Source organism: Bombus terrestris, chromosome 8, assembly GCF_910591885.1.
Source record: "Bombus terrestris chromosome 8, iyBomTerr1.2, whole genome shotgun sequence".
Taxonomy (NCBI): domain Eukaryota; kingdom Metazoa; phylum Arthropoda; class Insecta; order Hymenoptera; family Apidae; genus Bombus; species Bombus terrestris.
Window position 1 is genome coordinate 5,237,002 of NC_063276.1, and position 7,209 is coordinate 5,244,210.

At 29.4% G+C, this 7,209-nt stretch overlaps 1 protein-coding gene across 2 annotated transcripts in view; it reads left to right on the top strand.

Annotated features, from left to right (window-relative positions):
- LOC100643938 (Kv channel-interacting protein 1) overlaps positions 1 to 6,504 on the top strand; it is a 29,499-nt gene extending 22,995 nt beyond the window's left edge. For both annotated transcript variants that reach the window (XM_012311159.3, XM_012311158.3), the window contains exon 7: positions 331 to 6,504. The gene's annotated coding sequence lies outside the window, so the exon portion shown is untranslated. The remainder of the gene's footprint in view (positions 1 to 330) is intronic.
- The last annotated feature ends 705 nt before the right edge of the window (positions 6,505 to 7,209 follow it).

Consider the following 7,209-nt stretch of genomic DNA (forward strand, 5'->3'; position numbering starts at 1 on the left):
CAATCCAATTAATATTATTATCATTAGTGAAATTTTAGAAGTTACAAGTTACAAATTAAAAATACCAATAGATTCTCTAACGTAATTGGAACATGTTTGATAATAAAACAATTAGAATTTTAGAGATATTAAATAAATATAAAATAATAGATTCTATATAAATAAATTTTATTTTAAATAAGTGAGTCCTAATTCTGAAGTGTTAAAATTCTAGAAAACATTTGTCTCATACACTAAATAATATAACAAATATCATTCTTTGAATATTTTTCATATTTCTACATATTATGTGTATTCTGTGCACTTCTCAAATCTTCAAATTTTCCATAGATAAACCGTGATTCCCAACTTCTACAATAAGGAATTCCAACTACTGAAAAGAAAAACAGAGAATACTGTAAAAAAAAAAAAAAACAAAAAAAAAGGTAAAAATGAAAACAAAAAGAATGAAGCCCTTAAGAATCTTGCGAGTTCAAGAATTCAATTAAACGCTCGAGGTCGATAGGCGAACGAGCTATAAGTTATTTCTTCTTGCGGAAGAACTATTTTACATCACGTAAACAAATCTGTTAAGCATCCAGATATAATGGGAGTAGAGCATTCCCTTTATAAGAAGAAGATGAACGACTTGTCAATTGTGGAATCGACATTACAAAGTCGAATATTATCACACGAGTTAAGACTAAGAGAATTGTATTAACAAATTAAGGAGGAAAAATAAAAATCGATTCGACGAATATATCATGGAGGAAGAATATTAAATAAGCAACTATCAATGATGTCGAATACTTCAACTTCATTTAGGGGAAGAACTTTTGAATATCAAAAAGAGTATTTAACACTATCGTTTTCGTCAAAGAGAAGAAAATACGCTAAAAACGAGAAGAATTCAACATGAAACAGCATTTTGTCTTCTTTCACTTCCGTGCCAAACTTCGAGTAAAAAAATTATACTATTCCTTTCGTACGCGATAAAATGAGGTATGGGTATGACTGTGTACGCGATTGAAAGATACGATTTTATCTACAAGATTATGTAATTTGGAAGATGCTGAAAATGAGACAGTACGTACTAAGTATCGATTCGAAACAATTAATCATGCACAGAATGTTTCTAGTTTTATAATGTGATCGATATAATGAATTTATCTTTATAATTTTTATTTACAATTTTTTAAATAATTTAAGTTTAAATTTTTGAAAGATACAAAACCGAAAATTTATTGTACACTACGTAGAGTAAACATTTTTATCTATTACTCCTGTCTTCATTTCTGTCTATTATAATATACAATACAGAAAATATTGAATTACACTATTAAATTAAATATCATAGAATGATTTTTCATTTTTTTAGTAACATTCTGTGCTTAACGAACAAGATATTTGTTTTAGAAAGCAATTGCTTTCGTACGTGCTTACACGAAGAGTTTACGTATTAAAAATTCAAGCGTGCAACGAGCATTCGGCGATAGAGCTTCGCGAACAAAGAAGAAGTTCGATTTTCATTTGAGACAATCTCACATGTCTTAAGGAGTTGAAAGAAAAAGGTATACGAAAACAATGTGGTTCTCCTGAGGAAATAAGATCAAGACGATATTCTGTTATCTCTTTCATATTGAATACTATACAATTATATCATATGATATGTCCCTGTAGGGTTCAACTGTTTTACGAAGTTATTAAAGTAGAATTACATAATATCGTAGGTGTAAGAGCGACGACAGAGAATCAGTTTTCTAATACCGATAAATCTGTTAGAATGTTTAAAAAGGAGGAAACAATTGTCATAAAGATATAAAGAAAAACTAAATCGTAGTTAAGGTTATATATTCTTGTTCAATGCATAGCGGGTTGTTTCAATCAGTGATCGTTCCAAAAAACGAAACACCAAATTGCAATAATTATCTAGTGATTTAGAGAAAAAAAATCTGAAAGGAGAAAAGAATGAAAAATCACATGGTATTATATGAGACGATTTTGTTATTAAAAAATCGAACGATTTATCGTCGATTGAACGTTTGCACGACCATAATAGTCGACATAGACGTAGGCAGCTTGCGTCGATCATAGGATCTCCAACTTTTTTTTAGTAACGTACAGCCACGTTTTATCAATATACAACACCAGGTGTGTCTTTTCAAGCTAGAGTATCCTTTCAAATTTTGCACATGCACCTTGAAAACACGTTTATACCAAGATCCATTTTATAAGATCTTTAAAAACCACTAGAACGTTATAAAACTACTCAATAATTTTTCAGAAACATTCTTTTTTCCATAATTATTTACAAACAATAATATCTGATATTAAATTTTCTTTATTGAAAAATAGGCTAATTTGAATAATAGCGAGTAATTTAGATACTTTATAGATAGATCAGAATTTTTAGTCCATTTTTTGAGTCCCCCAAGTACCTGTAGTTATGAGGTGCGGATTTACAAAATCATTAATAATAATTAGTATCCGTTATAATCAAATGGATATTAATTTGCTGAATCATCTAGCCATCTGGAATTAACTAGAATCGTTTAAAAATGATAGTTCCCTTGCCTCAAAGTTTTTAGGCAATATTATATATACATATATATTATATGTAATTTTTCTTTTTAATCGTAAATCTTTCGAGATAGAGGCTCAAGTTAGAAAAAGAATTTAGGATAAGTACCGTTTGTTGACCGTTGTTGTCTCTTTGTAGCACTCGCACTGTTACTTGTTAATCAATGAAATCCTTCATCATGGTGTTTTAATAGAAGTCGAAGACGCGTAGGTTGCTAAGCGCGTTCCTATAGCAACTATATTATTAAATAACGATGATTCTCAGATAGAGACACTCAAATAGAGTCCGTAAACAATTCGGATCTCTACCATTTCTGAATAATCAGCTATTACAGATTTAAACCTATAGGTATAAATTGTAATTTTTTTAATTATTTATTTTCTATCTTTTCTTAATGAAAAAAACTTTTTAATGAAATGACAACACCAATTTTTAGATATTAAAAATTTTGTTTTTTCATTTTGTATAAAAAATAACTAAAGTTTTTCGTCAAATACGAACATCTTTAAATAATTGAAAAATTAAAAATAAATTATAAATTTAATTCTTTTTATATTAAAATTTTGTTCAGTTTTTAGACCAAAAAGAGTGAAAGTATGCTACAATCAAGAATCCGTTGTCCATTGTTCCTAATAATGAATGAAAGCGTTAACGTGGAGAGTTCACAAGTCGAGAATATTAATTGAAAGCCGCTTGTTTCTGGGTTTTCTAACTGAACAAGTCAATTGCATCCGGAGGCGGACAAAAAATTCTGATGACCGAGGATTTTGGAAAGAAAAGATTTTTCTAATTGCACAAAAGTTTCTTCGAATTTTAAATGGAAGTTTTTTTCACCTGGATAAAAATAAAATGAAAGAAATCGATATAAGAAGCGATTATCGATGCTTCTTGGCGACAAGTATGCGTGTGTATCGCAATCGATCTAATATTAAACGATTTTTATATATTTTCTAAGAAAAACAAATGTGAGACTTTAGAAGATGGAAACAACGAATGTTATAATTAAAAAAGAAAAAAGAAAAAAACAATTTTCTATGAAACAACTGGAAGCATACTTAAGAATAAAAGTCTCCAAGCGACGATAAGGAGTAGGAAAATACGGAGTATTTCCGGTTTCAAAAGAAAGAATTTTCAATCATAAAATACGATAATTTTCAATGAAAAAAATAATTTTTTATTATTATTTAATGCTTTAGTGCAATTGAAAAATTATTAATCTAAAATTATTCAATATTTCTTCCTCATTTTAAGTTTTCGTCGTTTTCTAAAATAATGAAACCGGAAATGCCCTATCTTACAAAGTATCAATGATACTTTTTTGAACTAAAATTTTCAGGAACTTGTCCAACATTTTACAATGAAACAAATTTATACACAAACATTTGACGATCATTTCCGTTACAAAAAAGAAGGAAAAGAGAATTCAAATTTCCCGCCAAAAGAATTGAACACGGTTTTGTCAACGCGTTTTAGAACGTAAGAGAAACTAAATGTTACACTTTTGTTAGTCAATGATTTAGCTTATTCGTTTCGAAAAGAATTGTAATTTAGATCGTTACATATCGTGCGTGCTTACTGGTCGTTTCAAAATCAGGACAGCCATTCAATTTGAAATATAGAAGCATAAGATCGATGTTTAAGAATCAAATTTTGAGGAACTTATTAGATCGTAAATCTAGTACGTGTTGGTTTCTTTCTCGAAATGAGAATAATAAGGTACTATACAGAATATTCCAAAATATGAGTAACGTCAAAAATGATTTTTTCTTAGAAAAATATCTTTTCGCATACAGATTTGAAATATACTTTTCATTTGAAAGAGTTTGCAATTTAAATTTTAGCTTTTTCCCGTATATTTTGAAACATTCTGTATAGATCGAAGTAGTCATAGTCAATTCATGAACATTAGAGGTAACATAGATCGTAATTAACTTTATTGATCTTTAGAATTTATCTTGTTGAACTGTAAACCAATGTTTCCAATTGTATCAAAATTTATAGAACCGTATTTTAACTTGTACACTTATTTGCTTCTTTGTGTACAAAAATTTAATTGAAGCATTTAATAATCGATTAGCAGTGATCGATCGAACGACTGAGGATTCTTGGTTTAAATCGAGTCAAAAACAACATAATTATTGTTAACAAGTATCGATACTATTGATAGTTTGGTCGATTTGAGTTTCTAATTTAATTCATTTGATCGTTCGGATTGGTTGATTCGCTTAATTGCAACAAAGAAAATATATCTGTCAATGATTGTAACATTGTTTTTACATCTTAAGAATCTTGTTTTAGGTGATTTGGATCTAAACTTGGTTACGATAGCGTAAAGCACGAGTAACGAATCAAAATTTGTTATGATAGAGACATTTAGCGTGTACTTACGAAGTATTGAGTTATATAATTCATAGAATATACGACTCGATAGTTAAGCTTTCAAGCAGTTTTTTATGACAAGAATTTACGATTAGCCATTAAAGTGAATCGATTAGCGATTGATTCCGCATCGCCAAAGAATTCGAAACGGTTTTAATTTCAAAATAATTAATTATTTAAGTTAATTTATCGGGAAATTATATGTCGGTAATAAATCGATCGAGACAAAAAATATTAGTACAGCCGTTTTTTTATCTTTTATTTTCGATATTATGTATGTATCTATTTTTTAAAATGCAATATAATATATTTTGTAAAATAAAACGCTTTATGATGATCGTTCGAATACTTTGGTGATACATTGCATTTAGATGCTCCGTAAAGTACATTTGTTAATTCTTATACTGCCAGTTCTTCTGTAGAATTCGAATATCACGTATGTTATTAATTAAAAAAGAAAAACAAGGAACATTTTTGCATGCGATAGTTCATAATCACCGTGTTGTCCTTTGCCCAGGCCTTTCTCTGATACTTCTAGTGTCCATACTCCCGATCCTTCGTTCATTAGATCGAGAAATAATTATACTGAGTACCGACGAATGATTTTTAAAGAAATTATATCTTCACGTCGGGTATTTGCAACGTATGAAGAACTTATATCTCGTCACAATTGAATTGTATATTCAGAGGAATAAAGGGAGATGGTCATTATTATTAATCTTTAATGTACCTTTTTTCCTCTAAAATCATTGCAAGATGTATTGTTATATCCAACATTCTTTATTTTTGAAATAATCTGATTCGTCATAGGACAAGTGCTAATTTTGCCTACAAATGGGCCATGTATTGTCATCTACCAGATTGGAAGGAACAATAACTTAGAGTATCTAAGGATAGATGGTAGCACATAAGTTTTCCCTAGGCAAAGAATGCAATATTGCGCGATAAAGACAGATATGTACTCGTGTTAGATAAGCAAGGCGATAGTATACGACAAGAACAGACGTATATACTGATGTTAGACAAGAAGGGTGATACCATGCGACACAGAGAAAAATAGCGATTAATTTCACTTTTTTACCTCTACGTTGTTATAGTGTTTCAGTATTCATAAATTGGACAAATTTTTATTACTGAAAAAAAGCTAATTAAGAGGATTAATTTATGAACTTTTATGATTGCGTCTTCCGAATTAGATCCTCAGCTTTTCATTCATTGACGAGATAAAATTGTTCTATTGTATATCACAAAATTGTGAAGATAACCTTCTAGTATCTCCTATATTTCAATCACGTGGTTTTATTTACCTTTCCGACTTGAACTCTGCTTTCGTACAAGTGTATAAATTAAAAATTCGATATTTTTTTAAAATTTGCCTTTTTGACGGTTGTTATGGAAACAACCTCTGTAAAATAACGAAATTAAGCCATTCAAACAGATAAAAATCTTGTTAAAATACACAAATTAAATAACGTCGTATTTCGCATTCTATGTTTATTATTTTATTTGTAAATTGTGATTCAATAGTGATTTAACCCCGACGTCAAACTGTCTCACAGCGGAGAGTACGTATTCGTAGAACAATTCTTTTACATAAAAACATAACCTTTTTTTATATTGATTTGATTACTTATCTTTATATTACCGTTTTACTTTTGATTTTATAGAAAAGACCGAAACCGAGGCAGCATGCCAGAACCTGTGCATCATCAAATAAACGCTGCTCGCAAAACATTTCAAACGCTTTACCAAATCTCGAAGCTATTAAATACAAATTTAGATCCTACAACGTTAAGTATATGCATACGATTATGCGAGAACGGCGTAAATCCATATGCGCTTGCAACAGTTGTTAAAGAATTACAAAGAGAAGTAAGAGCTATGGATAGTATGAATCAACTTGATTCTCCCACGAGCAAGTCTAGTTTAAATAAGTAATTGCCAATTATGTCTTCTTCATAATTTAGATACTTAAATGAACTCTGTTGATCTATAATTTTGTACACATATTCCGACTATATATTCTCAACAATGAAATATTGAATTGTTTGTATTGCTTATGAGATTATTGATTGTTGCCCACTATTATATCTTTAGTGATGTTACTGATGAATTGCTATTAGTTGAATTTGTCAATGTCTAAAGTATACTTTTAACATTTGTAATTGTTCTAGCATAAGGCCAATAAACATGTGACTAATAAGTACTGTTTATAACGTTGCATATGAAATACATTTATTTTGCTGTAGAAATGATATAGGAAAGAGAGA